The sequence below is a fragment of the Chelonoidis abingdonii genome, chromosome 2, assembly GCF_003597395.2.
Source record: "Chelonoidis abingdonii isolate Lonesome George chromosome 2, CheloAbing_2.0, whole genome shotgun sequence".
Taxonomy (NCBI): Eukaryota; Metazoa; Chordata; order Testudines; family Testudinidae; genus Chelonoidis; species Chelonoidis abingdonii.
In genome coordinates, this window is record NC_133770.1 from 63,543,829 (window position 1) to 63,566,193 (window position 22,365).

Genomic DNA, 22,365 nt, shown 5'->3' on the forward strand with positions numbered 1-22,365 from the left:
TAAAACAATGTAACCAAAGCTTTCTCTGTCTCTCATATTCCTCCTTTTGGCTTTGGTGGTATTTTAACAAAGGAAGCTAAGTCATTTGTTTAGATAATAGTTCTATCCATTTCAATTGTTTTGCATCAAGTCTTTGGGTAGTAAACTGTACTAGTTCACAACTCGTACAACAGCATGAAATTCTGTTCCTCCTCTCTCCCCCTCACTTATCATATGAGCCTCAGGACTTTTCTAAAACTAGTTCATCTCCTATTCCCGCAAGTTATCCAAAAATGTAATACACCCTATAGAAACATATTTGCTGCACAAACTAATAAAGCAATTGTTACTTGTCTAAAAATGGACAAGAGGGCCTATTGCCCTTCACAGCTTAATGTGAAAATGAATGTCTTTTTCTTTTCTAAGATTTTAGATATTAAGAATTTCCAAAGTTTTAGCAAATGTACTGCATCACTTCTAAAAATAAATCAGTCGAGCATCAATTAGCACACGAGGATACGAAAGTGGATACAAGCTGAATAGATCATATGTACAGCATGCAGTATTTTGGCAGCTCCTTCATGCATCTTGACTTAAATGGGAGATTTCCTGATATCGGGACTGAAGGCCAAATCATCCTTACACAGAAAAAAAGACAAGGCAGAGCCAAGAAACAACCTGGGCCTGATTCTCCCATCACCTGTGCATGGCCAGTTCCCACAGAAATCAATGTGCATGCGTGCAACTGACAGGATATTTGGGTCTCATGGGTTTTTAAACTCAGTTTCTGAATCATTATCCCAACTAGCAGGATACCTTCTTGGAGTGGTGTGCCCTTGGAAGTACAGAAGGAGGGCAGAACACTCCTAAGGGTTCTGAGGCATGTCCACACAGCTGCCAGGATATAAGGTGGAGAGTAAATAAGGACTACCCTCCTGAGACATGCTATCATAGGGAATCAAGTATGTCTATTCACTTATACCACATTCAAACCCAAATATCATGAAGAGGATTTCCATGTAAGATAATGATGAGAGAATCAACATTATCGAGTACAGCTATTTCCCTGCTCTGTGAAGTGGGATTAGACCAAGCAGAATGGCTATTCTCTAGTCATGCCTTAGGAAAGCTCCTAAGCCTGAGGGCGATACCCCAGACGTAAGCTTTTGAGTGGCTGGGGTGCAGTGGAAATGACGCCCACTTATGTTTAATGTATCAGTAATTCCATTATTTCCAAGTCCTTCGTGATTTTTTTTCTTTGAGAACATAGAATCAGAATCATAGGACTGGAAGGTGCCTCTAGTCCAGTTCCCTGCACTCACTGCAGGAATAAGTATTATCTAGACCGTCTTTGACAGGTGTTTGCTTAACCTGCTCTTAAAAATCTCCAATGATGGAGATTCCACAACCTCCCTAGGCAATTTATTCCAGTGTTTAACCACGCTGACAGTGACACCCTATACGTGCGTGTGACGAAGTGGGTATTCACCCACGAAAGCTCATGCTCCAATATGTCTGTTAGTCTATAAGGTGCCACAGGACTCTGTCGCTCCTGACAGTTAGGAAGTTTTTCCTAATGTCCAACCTAAATCTCCCTTCGTGCAATTTAAGCCAATTGTTTCTTGTCCTATCCTAAGAGGTTAAAAAGGACAATTTTTCTCCCTCCTCCTTGTAACAATCTTTTATGTACTTGAAAACTGTTATCACGTCTCCTCTCAGTCTTCTTTTTCCACACTAACCAAACTCATTTTTTTCAATCTTCCCTCATAGGTCACGTTTTCTAGACCTTTAATCATTTTTGTTTCTCTTCTCTGGACTTTGTCCAATTCATCCACATCTTTCCTGAAATGTGGCACCCAGATACTCTAGCTGAGGTGTAATCAATATGGAGGAAATCAGAAGAATTACTTCTTGTATCTTGCATCGTGTTTACAACATACCTGCTAATACATCCCAGAATTAGGTTTCTTTTTTTTCACAACTGTTACGTGGTTGACTCATATTTAGCTTGTGATCCACTATGCCCCCACCCAGATCCCTTTCTGCAATATTCCTTTCTAGGCAGTCATTTCCCAGTTTGCATGTGTGCAACTGATTGTTCCTTCCTAAGTGGAGTATTTCACATTTGTCCTTATAGAATTTCATCCTATTTGCTTCAGACCATTTCTCCAGTTTAATCCAGATCATTTTACATGACATGGCTCAGAACAGACAGACAGACAGACATGGCCAATATATTAAATCCTTTCTAATGCTGTAGTACCCCTCTGTATTGATCACCATCACATTTCACAGTAAGTCGCAGCACCTGTCTAAGTATATTATTAGTATGATGTAATAGAGCACAATATTTAACATAAAATTATCCCTTCTTTCATAATCAAACACTAAATTAAGATCAAATTCAAGAAGTTCCCAGTGCTGTCCTGGGAATACGTCCTCTGACATGAAATCTATTATAGCATACTTCAAATGGGAGACATTCTTAATATAGATACCCAGTTTTACTTTCTTAATGTATCATTTGTATTTATTTCTTTATTGAATGAAGAAATGAATTTGAAAGAGACTCCTGACAGACATCAATGACAACAGATACTACTTAAAAATCTCAGATAGACAGATCGATCAATCGATAGATAATGACTACCAATCTTGTACCCGTGGTGTACAAAATATTACTGTTTTCTTCAAAAAGTCTAACTGGATCAATGCATTTACCATTCAATTCAGAAGCTGGTCTACAAAGACTCCTGATAAAAAGATACACATTTAAAACCACCTGCATGCATATTAAAACCATGCAATTCTTTAGAATATTTATTTCTATCATTTGTCAAACTTTGTAGAAAATACTTTTGTGTAGGAAGCACATATCACAAACAAAAAGGCATTGTACAGAGCTTGTACTCTAGATAAAAAGGACATAATTCACTCTGATCCATCTCTTTTGGAAGATATAATGCAACTATTAATCCGAAAGGTGGTTTTCAAAAACAGTTCTTTGGAAACTGGTGTTTGTGGCATCAAGAACTACACCTAATTCCATATCCTAGTTCTTTACTAAATGGTACAATTGTGCAATGAACTTTATGAAAAAATTAAAAAATGCATTTGCAACAGGTTATTTCCACAATGACTTTATGAACAGTTATACCTACAGGTAACATATCAATTCCTACAATATGTAAATAACATGTCAACAACCACGAAGCTTTGAGGCAAAATAGAAGTAAGTACTACCTAACTGAAATTTTAAAGAAATGAACTTTGTATCTATAAGCTTTTACTGGGCTAATGTAATTGTAAGAAAATGTTGTAAACTTTATTGTACTAATTAGCACTAAAACCATTGATTTGAGATATTGTTCTGGACATTTCATTGCCTATTAGGTTCTCCAGGATCATCAACTCTGTATTTTAATTTATGCAAGAAATAAACTGTATATTTTTGGGTAGAAATATTTTTTAAATTGAAAAGTTATTGCGGGGAAGATTTGAGTTTGCTAGCCTTGACCCTTCCTAGAATAGCTTAAAACTATTTATAATCTCTCCATACATTTTAAAGCTTATGATTCACGTCTAATCTACACACAAGAAAATAAACATACATGAGACAGACATGCTTGCCACCTCAATTCCGTAACATCCTTGAAAGAATGCTTGAAAATCCAATCCAATATTATGATATGCAAGATCCTCAGCTGGTGTAAACTATCCCATTTCCATGGACCTCAACAGAACTAGGGCAATTCATATCAGTTAAGGGTCTGCCCCTAGTATACAGCATCTACTTTACTCTCTGTGCGCAGAAGAGATTTATGTGGGTAATTCCTATCCTTTAATTCCTCCCCAAAAAGAAGATATATCACTAAGCAAAACAAATTGTATCTATCTATTTTGTGTGTGCGTGTGTGTATAAAAGCAATTCGCAAGCACTGACAACAAGAAAAGTTCATAAAGTAGGATTATTGTACTGCATCTATAGGCTAAACCTCTCTAAATTGTGTCTCAACTTGTTTAGAAATTGAACCCCCTAACGGAATATTTTTAACAAAAAAAGTCTATATGCTACATGTAGTCCAATAACAGATTCACTCATCTGTTAAATTACTTTAAAACAAGTAAGCAAAGGAAAAGTGCTTTTGATAGACAACATCCTATAACAGTAATTTAATCTAAGTACCGAACAGTAATGATAATATTTAAAACTCTTTGCATCACTTAAATTCCCCAATATATCATCATTAACTATAACTACATATTTTCTCTTCAGATGTGCTGTGATTTAAATAGTTTTACAAGGGCTTTACACAGTACACAAACACTATACCCAGGGACCCAAGAAATAAATGCACAGCAGTGTAATATATGTAACAACAGGCTTCAGTGGAACTTGAAGTTAAATGACTTTTACCTTTGGAACTCTAATATTTGAGTAAGGACAACATCTGGGTGAACACTGCAAAAAATGTTTTCAAATAACCTTTTGGATTTTTGAAATAATTTGCTTTGACCAGGCTCACATCCCTTGTGGTTCACTTTCTGTGAATATTTGTTTGATTGAGTTTATTGGCATGAATGGTAGTGAAAAGCAAACGTTACTGCATGCATGAGTATTCATGGAAACAGAAGTCTGAGCTATGTCATATGCCTTACCTGACCAATCAAAACTAGACAAAGCCACAACTACACTAGGAAAATATGAGCATCCTGTGTAAACAACAAGTAATGTATAAAAATATGGTAGTTGGTCAGGGTTAGTCCTAGAGTCTCATCTAGGGTTAATCACAACCAGCTAATTTTTTTTAAAACATGACTGCCCTCGTCCACACTAATGACAAATTAATATTTAAGATCACGTTAGTTAACATAGTTTCTAACATGATGCATTTTCTTTGGGTACGTCTTCACTACTTGCCGGATCAGCGGGTAGTGATAGATCTATCGGGGGTCGATTTATCGTGTCTAGCATAGACATGATAAAATCAATCCCTGATCGTGCTCCCCGTTGACTCCAGAACTCCAGCTCACGAGAGGCAGAAGTGGAGTTGATGGGGGAGCAGGAGCGGTCGACTCGCCGCCGTCCTCATAGCCAGGTAAGTTGATCTAAGCTACGCTGACTTCAGCTACACTACTCGCGTAGCTGAAGTTGTGCATCTTAGGTCAACTCCCCCACTAGCGTAGACCTGGGCTTAGTCTAGACAAGGCCCAAGACAGCTCAGATAGCAAATATAAAATATTCACAGTGATCTGTTCACAATCAGTCCACAGAGAAAATCGTATTTGGAAAACACCTCTCTGAATACTTTTAAACAACAAGTACATTCGAGCAAATAATGATCTGCTGGCAGATATCCTGCAAGCAGAAAAAGAGGCTAAGTCTGTCACATAAATTATTTATTGCAAAGTATTTGTTCAGCTCTACTAAGGACAATTTACATGGAGTACAGTTTTGAAGGCATAAGGGTTCTAAGTATGCAATTCAGTTTGATCAAATATGAATAGAAATCTTTTGAGAGTTTTCTAGTTGAATCACAGCTGATTATAAAAAAGTCAGTGCCAATCAAAGCACTGTTTCCTTTACACTATATTCCATACGCCTCTGAAAGACAGTGATACTTGGCTTTGAAATACACACTGCAGCTTTTAACTTTCACTCTTCTACATACCAGTTTCTTCATACATTTGTAATACTTCCAACATTTTGTATCCCGATCACATAGGAGCTGCTACCTTTCCCTGGTTCTCACAAAAAATGTTTTTTAAGATTTGCAGCAAACAGTGAAAATAAAATACATGCTGTATATCTGAAATGGCACGACAAACTTATGGACAAAGAGGGACCATTGAAAGTAGTCTCTCTTTGTACAGAAGTCTGTGATGCCATTTCTTCTGAATTCTCTTCGTGAATTTTTTATTTAAACATTTCCTTTTAGCCATCAATCTAACTTTTCTTTGTTCCTCCTGGTTTTCCTTTATTTAGTTAGGCAATTATGATGAAGTATCTGACTAGCTTGCAGCTACTGAAATATTTAATTCTGAAGACAATTTCAGGCTTTTTAAAGCTCCATTAAGATGCACAACAGAGAAAGCACAAGGCTATGTCTTCACTAGACATGCTTCAGCAGTTCCGCTGCAGCAGTGTAGACACTCACTACAGCAACAGGAGGGGTTCTCCTCTCACCATAGTTAATCTCACGGAGGAGGATATGTAGCTGGGTGAACGGACCTAGCACTGTCTACACTGGGGGTTAGAGGTCAGCTTACCTACATCACTCAGAGTTATGGATATTTCACATCCCTGAGCAATATAGCAGGATCGACCCAAGTTTTTAGTATAGACTTGGCCTAAGTTCAATGGGTTACTGCTCTTGCTGCTCCTTGGGAGCTGCCATAAGCAATAAGCACACCACAGTAAACATGCATGATAACTAAAGCTCTCAATATGGTGTTTGAGGCATAAGAAAAATATAAAACCAAGCACTGTGTGTTTTGGTACTAATCAATCTGTTTAAACCAACTTCCGTTTGAGGCAAAGTCCCATACAATGCCTTGGTTACATGATTCAGAGAGGAGCAAAATGGGGCAAAATAGACAGCAACTCTGTGCAAGAGGGGAAGTCATCCCTCTCTGGCATGCTTCCCTTGGCTCCTTGCACCACCAAAGTCTCTCCACATAAGAGACACAGGATTGGAACTCCACATGAACTGAGGAGAGCCAAGAAGCAGCAGTTGGATGTGGGAAGCTTCTCTTTGTGGAACAGGAATTTCCAGTAGAAATTTGTGCCAGGTTACTGTCAGTGGAACTAGCAATAACTCCTCTACTAGAGGAGTTGCAAGCTTGTAGTTTGTAGGTATACTGTTAGAGCCAATGGAAACATAGCTCCCTTAGTGGAGTAGAGGAGCCCAGAGTCATACATGGAGTGGATGACCCTACACAAGTGTAGGCTGCAGATCATCCCCCATAGACTTCTTAGAGAATCCACAGAATCCCCTGGAGTCACCAGTTGTGTCCTCTTCCCCCTTTGGCTGGCCTACACTCTTCCCACTTGAGGAGACAACTCGCCAAGTTTTAACTCAAGGAATAGGGGACACGTTTTTCACTCCCACAAGTTTGAAGGATAAGAGAGTAGGATATGATCCATACATGGGGTTTGTATACTGCAGTTCATTTTTCAACAGCTCATTTTTATCCCTTCCCCAATCCCTTTAATAGATGTGGTATCAATTACTAAGGCATTAAACATAAATGAATGAATAGTGTTGTAGCCTGAAAACTTCCAGATCACACAATTAGTGACTTAAGACAGACATTATACTTATTATTGCCTCCACAATTTGACATGCATTGCTGTTCTTGAACTCAGATGTCTCCCCACAGAAGCAGTCCAAACCACCAGTGGAGCACAGGTATTGGTTTAACAAACATGAGAAAAGACTTAAACCAAAGCAAAGATGCCCCTGTTAAATGGTTATGAGTTTCTATTTACTAATCTCAACTGATTTGAAGATACTGAGTGAAAAATAACTCACAATACAGTTACAGCTATACAGGAGGAGAAAGTGAGGAAAATATGCAGGGAAATATCCCCCAAAGGTTTATGTTACAGTGTAATTTTTATAGACCAAAACTAAAGCACTCTACTAAGTAGCTGAAATAAAATATAGCTATAAATATGTAAAGAAGGCAGCACACCAGAATTAAGAAAGGCTACAACTTTATCAAGTTAAGCAAAACTTCATTGTTACTGGTAACATTATTCAAAAGGTCCCCTTTCTAACCAAATATGATGATCTTAAATGCAACAAGAGATAACTTGAAAATCCATTACATTTTGCCCTTGTATTCTGATAATCACTTTTTGTCTTGCTCTGGTTCTCACCTGCTCTGCTTCTGCTCTTCACAATGGCATTAAATTGGATAGTTGAGAATAATGTCAGTGCCACACAGGAATAAACAAAAGGAAGTTTTAATTATTGTGGTCAGGTCAGATTTGTGTTTAATTAATTCAGCTTTCAGAATGTTTCTTCTAAAAGCAGCAGCTTCTAACACTGAGCCAACATCAGCTACAAACAGTACTTTGGGACTGTGATGTTACACTCCATATTCTTTATGAAAGTATGTTTATGATATGGATATGACATAACGGAGATTTATGTTATGCAAGGTGGCTCACGTAAGATATCATTGAAAAGGTTATGATTTACTGAACACGATTGTCCAATTTGTATGCCTGTATCTTTTCTGTATCTGAAGTTAGGAATATTGACCATGTATTTGTATTTCAAGTGTGCTACTTTGGGTGTTGCCCACAACTAGTCCTTCAGATTCAACAATGGAAAATCCAAACAGGGCTGATGGCCCATTAGGAAGAAACAACAAGACTGTGAAGATACTAATCTCTCTCCTTCCTGAGAGTCATTCTGAGACTAGCTGTGACACTACCTAGGTCAGGTGGTCCTGCCACCTGGTACTAAACACTATCTTGGACTTCAAGTAATTTTCCACTCACAGGAGGGGGAAGTCAAGTTTGAGAAACAAAAGGCTTCCCGCCTTATTTAAAATCTATTTAAGGCTGGGAAAGAAGGCAGTCCAGACTCTCCTTGATTGCCTACCCAAGAAGGACTGCTGAATGAACCTGAAGGGACAAGAGAGACTACCCGAAGGGAAAGGCAGGGGTGAGTCCACACTGAGACAGGGGCCCAGTCTGTAAGAAGAAATAACTAGAACTCTCAGCTACAGAAACCCTGTATCCTGCCTAATTCAACGTTTAGTGTGATAAATTACATATTGTAACCTGTTTCTTTAGTGAATCAAGCTTAGTTTGTGTGTTTTGTTTTATTTGCTCAATAATCTGCTTTGTTCTGTTTGCTACTCGTTTAACCACTTAAAATCTGCCTTTTATAGTTAATAAAATTTGTTTTGTTTATTATTAAACCCAATTTCTGTAATTTCTAAAGCAGTGGCGGGGGGAGAAGAAGTTGTACATATCTTCCTCCATATTGAGGGAAGGGGCGAATTTATGAGCTTATGTTGTACACATTTCTCTACAGAGCAAGACAATATACCTTTGGGACTGCACTCCAAGGGAGGTGGACACCTGAGTGCTGGGGCAAGTTCCTTAAGCTGAGTCTTTCCAGAGCTGATCTTAGTGTCTGTCTTTTTCTGCAGCGGGGTGTAGCCCTGCCTGTGTGTGCGCTACAGGAGGCTTAAGAGCCTGGCTCAGCAAGACAGGTTAAAAAGAGGGCTCAGTTGGCAGAATAGGCAGGCTCAGTGGTATCTCAACACATCAAGTGGCATCTTTAAGGGAGCAACCCGTCACAGAGACATTCTGCCTACGTTTGTTCTATACAATCAGAATGCCTAAGGGCACCTCCCTTTGGCTTCTACAGCTTCCACTAGTTCTGCAGAGAGGAACGAGGTGACAATTTGGCTCCAAGTACACTATCGTGTTGTCAGTTATGAGAAGTTAGTAAATTTATAGCAGGAAATGTTATGGATTTCACTCTTGATAATTATTCAGCTTGGGACAATCTCTCCTCTAAATCAATCCAAACCTGCCAAAGTCTGGTGGTTAGTGATGCCTCCTAGTGATTGTGGCTAGGGAAATGAATTAACTTTTGGATTAATGTTACTATCATATCCATTATGGGTTGTTGGAAGGACTATCAATATTTTTAAATCAACATTTTAAATTACAACTATAAACTGGAGAAAGTGGCTGTGAAGAAGATGGTATCAAGGACATGCTAAATGGCTCATCCTCTCTTACTCCATAACAGTGAGCATGATGGGCCATTTGCTTTTTCATAACAGTATCTGACTTGACACAGCAACTTTTCACAGCTTACTCTATAGCACTCTTATTTTCTTGTTCTTAGCTTCCCTATTTGTCTTTCTATTCATACACAATTTTTAAAATCTTGGTTATCTTTTCGTTGTTATGCATCTCTTTATTTTTATTGTAGTAAAATAGTTTAAATGCTAAACTATAGTTTCCACCAATACATAAAAAAATTCTGTATACCTTTTTCTGAAGATTACCTACATTATACTGTTTTACTGTGAAGAATAGCTGCTCATCTTATCAGTTTTCTTTAAATTCAGAATAGCGCTGAGTTTTCAAGTCAATTCCTTTATACACCGCAGAATTCCATTGTGAATAGGTTATGCAAGAATTAAACAAGATTTAAGGTTTTATTTAGACTTGTACTCCACACTAAGACAGATTATCAGAAAATTTAGAGAAAGTATTGGCATTTGAGACTCTTCTAATTTGTTCAAAATAGATATTCAGCTTCCTCTGACTGGGGTCTTAGGAAAAGTGCAAGCGTCCAAAACTGCACAGAGAATGCAAAAAAGAAGAGATTGCCCATATGAGCAAGCTGCATGAATTCATAGGCACAAAATTAAAACTTTTCTCCTTCACAGGTTAAAAATGTCCTTAGACAACATCATGGTCCCAGTTCTGCAACTCTTACTCACACTGAGTAGAACTTGCTCACAAGGAGTGGTACTCATTTGTGAGTACATGCTAATTATACTGAATAAACTATGCAGATTCAGCCCCTTTAGTTGCAGAACTGACTCTTGAGAAAGAGAGAGGAGATAAAAATCTTATTTTCCCAAGCCTAGGTAATTACTAAATGTTACTAATTCATCAGTTTCTCCCTCCACCTGAAAACTGATCCATATATTCCTAATCTTCACACTTGCAGTTCCAGAGCATGACTCTTGTACCACAGCGCTGTGACTCTAGCAGCAGGAAGTATGAAGACAGCTTCCTTAAAGCAGTAGTACCAAAAGCATCAACATGATAAACTGCATCAGTTCTCCCAACTTGTAATAAGAAGCCAAACAGTCCCTGAGCCTTATGCAGTGAAGGCTCTTTTCTTATTTTTGAATACCATATCAAATATTCAGTCTCTGTCAAGACTTGTATTTTTCCCCTTACATGTTTAAAAAAAAAGTATAGGTTTGCCAAATCCCCATTCAACTATGTAAACAGGACCAATGTTGCCTAGACTCTTATACACATCTTGTTTCTTTTTCACTGCTGAGTAACAGGCAGCCAACAACAACTCATCATTCTACCTCCTTGCCTTGTCCCTGATGAAGAAAAATATGTGCTGCTGCTGGAGTGGTGATGGAAGAGTATTGCTCAAAGATTCTAGATACTGGATCAGACCCATGGTCCATCTAGTCCAGTATCCTGTCTGACAGTAGCCAGCCCCAGATGCTTCAGTGAAAAAAAGTACAAGAAACTTGGCAGTAGACTGTTTAGTATAATTATGGGCCTTGTCCTAATCCCTAATAATTAGAGATTGGTTTAAACCCTGATGCATGGATTTTCCCACCACTTGTAAAACTTTTTTGCATTACCTATGACAAATCTGGATATTCCTGTTATCCACATAAACCTCCAGTCCCTTTTTGAATCTCAAATTCTTGACCTCTGTGACAACACGTGGCAATGAGTTCCAGAGTCTTCATTACATTTTGAGTGGAAATGTATTTCCTTTTATTAGTTTTGTATTTGCTACCTTTCAATTTATTAAATGACCCTTTGTTCTTGTGTTATGAGACAGGGAGAAAAGAGGCTCCCAATCTCCCTTCTCTAGGCCATTCATTATTGTAAATACTTTTATCATGTCCCCCATTATTTGTCTGCTTTCCAAGGTAAGGAATTTCAACCTTTTAAATCTCTTTTCATATAAGTGCTTTTCCAGGCCCTTGATCATTCTCACTGCCCTTCTTTAAATCTCTTTGAGTTCTGCAATGTCCTTTTGGAGATGGGGTGACCTGTACTGCACACAGAATTCTAGGTGAGAGCATAGCATTGATTTTATATAATGGCATTATATTTTTTGTGTTATTTTTCATCCCATCCCTCATGCATCCTAACACCTTGTTTGCTTTTTTGCCTGTATCTGCACACTGAACAGGAACTGTCAACAATGATGCCCAGATCCCTTTTCCAAGTTAATACATGTCTATGTATAGAATGAGCATCAATTTGGCCCCTTGTGTATAAAAATGTTATTTTGTGGCAAAAAAATGTACTGGTATATGAAGTGAGTCATGTAAACACCTTTAGTTGTTCAGGAATTACATGGCACAAGGGAAATAGCTGCTTGCTTGTATATGCACTAGTCACATTTTCAACATATGTGGCCAAATTCTGTTCTTGCACATGCAATGTTAATATGGAATAACACTTTTTTTTCTTTTCTTCTTTTTTTGGACTGGAAAAAAAATACTAGCTGCTGGATTTGGTGGCTGCTTTCAGTTGCTGGGGGGGTGCGGTGGGTCCAAGGAGGATGGATCTGGACTGTTCTCAGTGGTGGCAGATGACAGAACGGGGAGTAGTCTCAAGTTGCAGTGGGGGAGGTTTAGGTTGGACATTAGGAAAAACTTTTTCACTAGGAGGGTGGTGAAGCACTGGAATGGGTTACTTAGGGAGGTAGTGGGATCTCCTTTGTTAGATGTTTTTAAGTCAGGCTTGACAAAGCCCTGGATGGGATGATTTAGTTGGGGATTGGTCCTGCTTTGAGCAGGGGTTTGGACTAGATGACCTTCTGAGGTCCCTTCCAACCCTGATATTCTATGATAATACTCATTTTGGAAACTGTTAATCCCAATGGCCAAATTCTCTTCTTTGTTTACTCCAGTGCAAATTCAGAGCAACTCCACATAATGTCATTGTGCTGCAAGAACTCATACCTGTGCTTTCACTCTTTTTTCTTTCCAATTAGTGCTTTTATAAACACATTATATAAAATGTGCAAATATTCAAAAACTATTTGGCGTTATGCCATTTCCCTCAAATTTCATGATAAGTAAAATCTTTAGGGAAACTTAGTTTATTGAATTATGAAAACTGTAAAATTCCACAGGAAAAGTGTCATTCACTTGTAGGTCCTTATGGAACTTAACATGACATTTATTTTTCATGATGAAGACACTTAAAAGTGATGACTATGTGTCAAAGCCTGATGTCTTCATGCACTTGCTATTACAATCAGCACTGGTTAGAGTTCTGAATAAAAAAGGGTTGAGTAAGAATGTATATCACCCTTATCTTGCAGAATTAGCAATTTTTATATCACATTTAGTGACTGAGTCTGCAGCCCTACACAGACAAAAATTCTACTGAAGTGAACAGGAGTTCTTCCTGTGCAGGAATTCATGTTTGGATTAGGAAAGAATTCTCGGAGGAAAGGTTAAAAATATTATTACTGTTCAGGAACTTTTTAAGCTTGCTGGTCTGATGCAGCTACATGTGGTATATTTACAGCTGGGCAAACAGATCTTTGTGTTTTTGTAGAAAGGATACTGATTACTTACTGTTCTATAGGGAATACTCCTTTTTGCTATTTTAAATATTCACTTATTGGGTTGAAAGTAAATTAGATGAGGGGTGCAGCAAAGCTTTTTAGACTTGCAGCACTTTCAAGCTTGATAGATTTTTGTCACCTCTCTAACTCTCTTCCAGAAAATGAAAAAAATCATCATCCTGCCTCAAGGCAGAATCTGTCAAACAGAATTTTGGTTTGGAAAATATCATGCAATGCTCTGAAACCTTTCAGCAGTGCAAATGCATGTCCAGCAAGTTGGAGCTAGAAGTCAGTAAACTGACTGATCTACAGAAATGGAAAAACAATTTGAGAGCAATTCTTTTGCACAGTAGAAGCTTCTGAATAATTTGTAATTCCACAGTAATTTACTATATATCTACATTTGTCTCTTAATGTTTGTGGTGAATGCAGAATGCTGTTGTTAGGGTTTGATATAGTGGGATACTGAGCATATCCTACAAGGTGCTGAGTATTCTGAACTTCCATTGAGTTCAGCAAGTGTTGAAGGCACTCAGTACCTTGCAGGATTATGCCCTAATCGAAAATCAAACAGCCTAAAAATGCTATGCCTGCATAGACACAGTATGAAGCAAAAATGAAAATTATTGAGAAAGAAAGGTCAGTGGAAAAAGAACATCAATGCATAATCTACTGAAAATGGATTACATTAATTACAGTAGTTATGTCATCTAACCACTGAATCATTGAGAATTCAATGCATAAAAAAATAATGAGCAAGTCATTTATTTCTGACATTAGTGAGAAGAAAAAATATCAGGGAATGATGTTAACATATACCACCAGAATTTTTTTTAAAGATACAAAAATCAGAACAGGGAATAATTCATCTTCAAATTATTTCTGGCATTACTTTAAAGTATAAAGAGTTAATCAAACTTATTTTGTCTGGTAAAGTCAAATATTTTAAAGTTGCATTCCAGTTGCAGCTATCACATCTGTTGGAGCAGTTTCTTATTTTGCTGGAGAAAGAGAAGCATTGAAATCACAGGCAGATGGCAAAAATGTCAAATTTGTCTGACTTTAATGAAGCACTACTTTTTCCAGCTAGACTTCTTTTCTGCAAGTAGGATGTGCCCCTAGTGATTAATATGCAAACACAATGGTGTTTTTTGAAGTTATTGGACAAATCTACTATTTCATATAGGTTTTGAAGTATTAATGGGAAAAAAGTCTATAGTATTCATGCGGAGATACTGCCAGTATCACTTTCTATTAATTTATGTTGACTACAGCAACTTTAACTCTGAAGTTCTCAATTTATTTACAAACTTTAATTGCCATGAAACTGAGATATTTTAAAGCATGCACTAAGTAAATATACTACCATAGTTACAAAACACAGAGGATATTTAATCAGAAGAGAAGATTGCCAGAAGACTCCAAGAAAACAATGCGTATCTCCACCTTTCACTAATTGGTTATAATAAGCCTACCAAGCCAGGTTTGCCTGGGGCCAAAGGTGTAATTTGACTTCTATATTTGGGGCAGGCAGCTCCAGTCAGGCCAACGGGACTGTGCACGTGTGTGGGGGGAATTCAGTGCCTGCCCAAGGCTTGTCGTTTGGGAGAGCAACGCCTCCCCTGCTTCCTTCCCCCTTTTTCCCCTCCCCCAAAATTACACCCAGGCCTGGGGCAAGAGGAAAGAAGATGAAAGAATATGGATCCCTCTTATCTTCCCACTGCAGTCCATCTGTCTTGTGGAGCAGAAGAGATAAGGAAATGTCAATAGAATGGATGGATGGCTTGTGCCCACTTGTTGAGCACCATGTAGAGGGAGTAAACCAGCCTCCTTACTCACCAGCCTGTCTCTGTGAAAGTCATAAAAGTGAGTGCAGGGCAGGGTTCCAGCTTCTCACTCTTGCCTTGCACCTGGACTTCACTAGATCCCTGCCACCACTCTGTCTCAAATCATTCGAAGAAAAGCAGCCATCAGCTGCATGAATTGTCTGGCCCTCATCAATGACAGCATTCCAGGTGCCACAGCCAATGCCTGAATACTATTCCACCTCTTGATTGTCACGGTCGCCTCCTCACCTGGCTTCTGAGATGCTTGGCCACAGCAGCCTTTGTTGCCTAGTAAACATAGCTCTCACACACTCACTCACTCCCTTGACTGACAGCAACCCATATGAAAGGGTTGCATAATCTGCCTCTTCTGGCATTACAGCTCCATTCACACATGGTAGTAGAGGATGAGGCTGCCATGCCACAAGATTTCCCATGGCTGCTCCAGTCTTTCTTCCAAGCTCTCCTCCACATTCCCCGCCTGGTGACTCCTTGAGCAACATACTGAGAAAGTTAGGCAAACTAACAAGCAGGGGTTCAGGACTGGTCGGACAGGCTGATAGTTCAGTGTCACAATCATTGTTAGTGCCATTTCCTTTTCCAATACACTGCCAATGTACTCTGAGGCTGAATGGGACTTGGCTGTTCTGCCTATACTGGGTTACTTGTTTCCAACAGGAAGCACACCCAAGTAATACAAAAAACAAAACACTGCAGTAAGTGCAGGCCATCTGGTGCCTGGCCCCTTCCATAGTTTACCGATGCTGAATCAGGATTTCTCTTTTGGATGCAGTCCTTAATAAACCTTGGGTTAGTTTAGGCTGATTTGTCCCTTCTCTTACGCTAAAGAAGCTTTGTCAATGACTCTGTTGTCATCCAATGACTGGAAAAATCCAGTATTAGTCATTTGAATGGGTAAAGGTTTGTGAGGGTAGGACCCTCCTCACCAAATACAACATTAAATTTGCTTTGTTGCTTCTGCCATTTCACCCTGGGCACTTTAATTTATTAAAAAAGTTCTCTCTGAAGTAACCTCCCTACTATGATAGACCCATGTGCTACTAGGACCTGAATCCTGCAAAGAATTATGTACATGCTTAACTTTATGCACTGTTACAGCGTGTAAAGTTAAGCATCTATGTAAATCTTTGTTGGATTGGGAGCCTACGTTCCCAGGAAAAACCTGCTATAGTGTAGTATGGCAAGCTGGCATCAAAATACTCAGCTATTATTTAAATAACTATAAAGTTTTCATAAGAATACCCTGTGACATTCTATAACTTGAGGGAGCACCCTATAATCCCCATATTCCTCATTTACATAAAATTGTGATATTACATATAAAGCATGCCATGTGAGGTATCATGGGAAAGGTTATGATCTGCTGAAAGCCATTGCTCCATCTAAATAGGTATATAATTAATACATATTAAATTATAAGAATTGTGTTGTATGATTTTCACTAAACTAGGCTGTGGGTTTGGGAAGCACCCAGATACTAGCTCTCCAGAGATAACAAAAAGGGAAGAGGCAGCCAGTGTCCGAGTGGGTGCTGAATGGACATCACCAGCCACTGTACAGCAAAGGAGTTACAATTCAAGGACTCACTCTCAGGAGACAAACCAGGATATTGCTTCTCCTTGTGACTCAGAAATGCCCACCAGATCTGCCTGAACTTATATGTTCTCCAACACATGAACTGAGGGCATAGAACAGAACACAGTGGCCCCATGCTTGGCCTTTGCTCCTCTCCCCACCAATCCTGCAAGCAACAAGGATGCTCAAAAGACTTAAGACTCCAACAGAGGAAAATGGCCCAGGTTTCAAGGGGGAAACCCTGGGCCGTTCTTACCCATACGGAAACTACAGAGCTGCATAGGACACCAGGAAATTTGGGGCACCAAATTGCCTCAAATTTCCTGGTGCCCTATGCAGCTGCGTGCTTCTCCAGCAGCCAGCCTGATCCCCCAGCCAGCTGAGCCAGCCAGGAAAGCTCCCCTGCTCCCACTCCACCCCTTTCTCACAGCACCCACCCCGGCTCTACCCCCACCCCACCTCTTCCCCAAAGCCGCTGCCCCTGCTTCACCTCTGCCTTACCTCCTCCCACCCCGCCCCCACTCCACCCCTTCCCCTGAGCTACATCCTGGGGGACTGCAGCAGGGGTCAGGCGTGCCGTGCACTCACCGGGTGACAGAAAGTGGAGCGACCTGGCCCCAGCCCACTCTGCTCTACTGGTTTGTGCTGGGGAGCAGTTTCCCCCCTATCCCCAAAGCCTACTCCTGCCTCCCACAGACCTTGGGCACAGACCCTCCCCATCTTGCAGAGGCCTAGGGCCAGCCTGTCCCACCCCCCTTGGGGGAGCTGCATAGGGCACCACAATGTCTAGGGCTGGCCCTGGGGAAACACGTATTATGAACTGCAATATCCAGAGGGATGAGAAAAATTGCTCAATCTAGATGTTGCCCAGTCTAATAGGGTTGAGAGTTTAGACTGTGTGCTTATATTTTATTTTATTTTGGTAACCACTCTGACTTTTTGCCTATCACCTATAATTACTCAAAATCTCTCTTTTGTAATCAATAAACTTGTTTTACTGTTTATATTTACCAGTGAGTGTGCCTAAAGTATTTGGTAAATCTGCTCAGTGTTTGGTAAACCAAACTTTCCATTGATGAAGTGGTGAACCAATTAATAAACTTGCACTTCTTGAACAGTGCAACACGGTATAATTCCTAAGGTCCATGCGGCTCTTACTATGGCCGGGCCGTGACCCCGCCCCACAGCCGGAGACGGGTCTAAATAAGAGCTGCGGGCAGCTGTGGTGAAACATGGACCCTCCTGCCCTGGAGGGTGCGGCAGTCATGCAAGGAAGGGACATGGGCCGGGACCACTCTCGACCTTCACATCCCAGGCAGGTGGCAGATTCACAACATGGCACCCCACAGCTGCCCAGGCTCCCCAGCCACAGTCCAGCTGCCGACCCAGCCGGGATAGGGGGGTGGAAGGGTGGGTCCTCTGCCAAAAAGTGGACAGCCCTAGGCCCATCCATTTTCAAAAAGTGGGAGGGCCATGGCTCCGTGCCCACCCCCTCATTGCAGTGCCCCTGTTTCTTAGTCTTTTCCAGTGCTAGACACAGGAAATGGAGCAAGTAGGGAGGGAAAATGTCTTTAAAATGCACCTCAATCTTCTAAATTCTGCCCCAGGACTGCTCTAAATTGTGCTGGTTTGCAATGGCTCTTTGTGGGCCATTATGCTGGCAAAGAACAGCTGGACTCTGTCTCCCTCCCCTGCCCACCCTGACACTCCTTAAGGTAGAGGGGTTCAAAATGGAAGTGGGTACTTTGTGAGGATTTGTTCTACTAATTGCTTTAAGGCCCTTTACACTGATCCACATCAGAGAAGAAAGTCAGTGTCTTCTAGTGGAAACTTCTCTTTCTCTGGATCATGAGATCCAAGGTGACAGCTTCCTGCATAACTGTTAACATGTCATTGTTTTCCAGACACTTTAAAAATGTTATTAGTGATTTATTCCTCTTTGTAATTAGATTCAGTGCTTAGAAGATACCACATTGAATCTTTCTAAACATCTTGTCAGCAAGGAGGAAAAATAGAGGATAAAGATATAATTACTTCTCTGTACACATCTCCAATCCTCTCAGCAAGAGATTTTTAACTAAAGGGCCCAAGACTCCCCTCCATCTCTGTATATACTTCCCCCAACCCTGTGGAAACTTCTCTACAGGGCTCCAAAGGATTCCAGCACCACAGAGCTGGAGAAGGCATGTGATAGGGAAACTGGCTGGGTTTCTCCATATTCCTACAGTGGAAAACAGAGTCATTACAGCCTGACACTATTAAATTGTAATGCTTTTTCTCTTGGTGATGTAGCCTGCCCCTCTTCCCAGCACCAGGATTCTGGGAGAAGCCATGGCAGGGGGAGCCCCTGATAGCATGCCTCCTACTGTAGCCATGTTTCCTAGGAGTCAACACAAGCCAGCAAGAGGGGCAGAGATATGGGATGTCCACAAAGAAACCTCTTGTCTCCTGCTTATCCTGGGGCATCTAGTGGTTAGGAGGATGGTTAGCAGCAGCAGCAGCAACGAAAAACTGCATTCCCCTGCCGAGACTTGATAGGAAATATCCTGAGCTGAAATTTGCAGTTGCTTCTCTCTCACAGAAGGAAGCATTAGAATTGTGCACTTTCAGGGCTTGTCTACACAAACACTTAGTTCACGGCAAGCGAGGGTGCAGATTTACCCTGCACTAGCCTGCTGTGGACCAACTGTCCATGTGGACCCTACTGATGCACACTAATAGTTCCTTACTGTTCTTTGATCTACTCCCATTTCAAAGAGGGGCAGATCAAAGTGCACAAAGGGACTGTTAATGCATGTCAGCAGGGTCCACACTGACAATTGGCTATTGCAGAGTAAATTCACACCCCAGCTTGCCACAAACTAAGGGTATGGCTACACTTGGAATTTCAAAGCGCTGCCGCGGCAGCGCTTTGAAGTGTGAGTGTGGTCGGAGCGGCAGCGCTGGGAGAGAGCTCTCCCAGCGCTGCACGTAAACCACATCCTCTACGGGTGTAGCGTGCAGCGCTGGGAGCCGCGCTCCCAGCACTGCTGCCCTGATTACACTGACGCTTTACAGTGCTGTATCTTGCAGCGCTCAGGGGGGTGTTTTTTCACACCCCTGAGCGCAAAAGTTGCAGCGCTGTAAAGTGTGAGTGTAGCCCAGCTGTAAGTTTGTGGAGACAAGACCTAAGACTCCTTTTTAAATAACTGGCTTTCAACAGAACTCCTTAAATATATGACAAATTGCTATGTAAGTGCAGATTAATTATGGGACACTAATCTTAGCTTGATATGCATATGTAACACTCACTGTTGCTAAAGAGCTATATCCTCACAAAGTGAACCTCACAAAGTGAACCTCTCATCCCCATTCCCTAAAAAGTTATTTACATATGCTCTACAAGTGGTTTTGGAAGATAAGTAGTTATAGCCTCACTCCATCCTAGAGCCAATGTCCTCAAAATTCAATACAACAGCAATGTAGAAAGTGTTACTTTGTGAAAAGAGTCTTATGTCCAGGTGCAGAGACTGGAATCCAAGAAATCTTAAGGACAGCATGGGTAGCAGCCATATGACACTTCCTTCAGCAATGTGTTCTGCCCTGTTCTGCAGGACCAGCTCTAGTGGTTAGTGGGCAGTCTCCATGGTCAGTCAGTCCTTTTGTACTGAGAATTACAAGATGGGTACTATTTACTGCCCACTGAGATAGCAGTTTGACATGGACACCTGCCTCCAGGAACTCATTTCACACTGGCCATCAAATGGTCATGAACTAACACTAACAACCACGAATTGAACCAATGACCTATAAGAAAAAGGCTACGTATCTAGTTACCAGTTCCAGGAATCACCCAGTCCCCCTTCAGAAAGAGTTCTTTGTTAATAACTGAAACAGAAAGAGGCATGACAATGGAGATATATTAACTTATTAGAAAATAAGTGGGTTCTGCGGAGTTTTGAGGTACTCAAATTGTTACCTACCAATACTGCAGATCTCTTGCTGGTATATACTCAAATCGGAGGCTAGAGAAATTTTAACTGCCTATTATGTAGTTATCTTCAGAGACAGCAAGGTTTAGATGCTGAGATGAGGTAAAGCAGTGATCACTTTAATATTCTAAATGTTATCATTTGCCCATAGCTAGAGATTTCCATTCTATTCCAGGATATTTATTTTTAAATGCTGTAAGTTTACTGTTGCTTGGAGAATGTTCATGAAGTGCACACCAGGGATTTGACTAATGCTACTTGGAGTAGGTTTTTTGCATCCAATTTATGTACTGTGTAGTCAGTATGATGTACCAACATCCACAACAACAAACAAAATCACACAGACAAGGCTTTACATTGATCAGTGGGAGGGAACGCTAGTTTCCACGCACAAGGGTTTCATTATTGTGTTGACAATGGAGCTCTAAAATCACATTTAGGAAAGGGCAAAAAAGACATCAGGATTTGTCTTTCTATCTACTTAACTTTTCTGTTTATTCTGTCCATTTCAGAGATCTCTACGAGTAGATCAACAAACACCCACAAATGCTAGGTAATAAAGAGGGTGAGGGGAGCTGAAAGAACAGCTTTGATTGTTGAATTCAGATAAAGCTCTAAGGGCAGGAAAAGGAGGGATAATGGAATTTGGAGGAGGTGGGGCATAAAGAAATAGAATTAAGAAGCTCAATAAAAAGCCACAGTGGCTTCATTTAAAAGGCACATATCATACTCTATGTGAGCAGTATGACCTCTTGGTGTTTACATCTCTAATTTTAGCAATTTGTAGTTCTATCAAGGTTCAAGTTGAAATGAAAAAATAAAATCACAATTTGGTTCAAAATGCTGTCACAGCAAAACATCAGCAAATGATTGTAATTAATAGTCAGCAAAATGAGATCAATGACCTCTCTTTTGTCTACATTGATTTTTGCACCATTTCCTTTGCCCCAAAATTTCTCTGGCTGCATCCCCCTTAACATGACTTTTTAACTGCAGAGACAGGATACAGGATTTACTTTGGAAAGATGTGACAAATATTTCTGAACTGAGAGAAGGTCATCTTATGATTTCAGTGTGACTCCACTGTCTGCTATTGGAGCTTCTGTCACAATCACAATTCGGGCAGCTATTTTTCCACCTTGTCTAAAAAAATTTTTAGACATTAAAAATGAGACATGCAATTTATTTTGTTTCAGTAGCTGATGTTATTCCAAAACTTTCCTTTTGCTAGAACTAGTAACACTCAAAAAGATTGGTGGCACTGAGCATGCGATGCTTTGAACTCCCTGATTTCAAAAGGCACTATTTCTGGCTGTCAAAGTAGCTCAACTCTGCTATCATTTAAATCAGTGGCAAAACCCATACCGATTTCAGTGGTACAGGTGTGGACCCTAAATGCACAACTTATAGCATCTCCTGAGAGATGCTGAGCATCCCGAAGTATTGCTTAGCCCCCTTGAGGATCAAGTCTCTGCTCCTAGAAGACCATGCATTATGAACACACATAGATTTCCAACGGCCCTCTAATTCACAAAGCTTTTGCACTGGGCCAAGAGCATCTTGCTCAAATATTTCCTTTTTTCAGAAGCATCTGAAGTTTCATAAAAGCGTTCTCCTTAGATCTATCCAAAATTAAACACAGTGTCTGAATTC

At 40.3% G+C, this 22,365-nt stretch overlaps 1 protein-coding gene across 1 annotated transcript in view; it reads right to left on the reverse strand.

Annotated features, from left to right (window-relative positions):
* RAPGEF5 (Rap guanine nucleotide exchange factor 5) overlaps positions 1-22,365 on the reverse strand; it is an 85,068-nt gene that overhangs the window by 52,903 nt on the left and 9,800 nt on the right. The window lies entirely within an intron of this gene.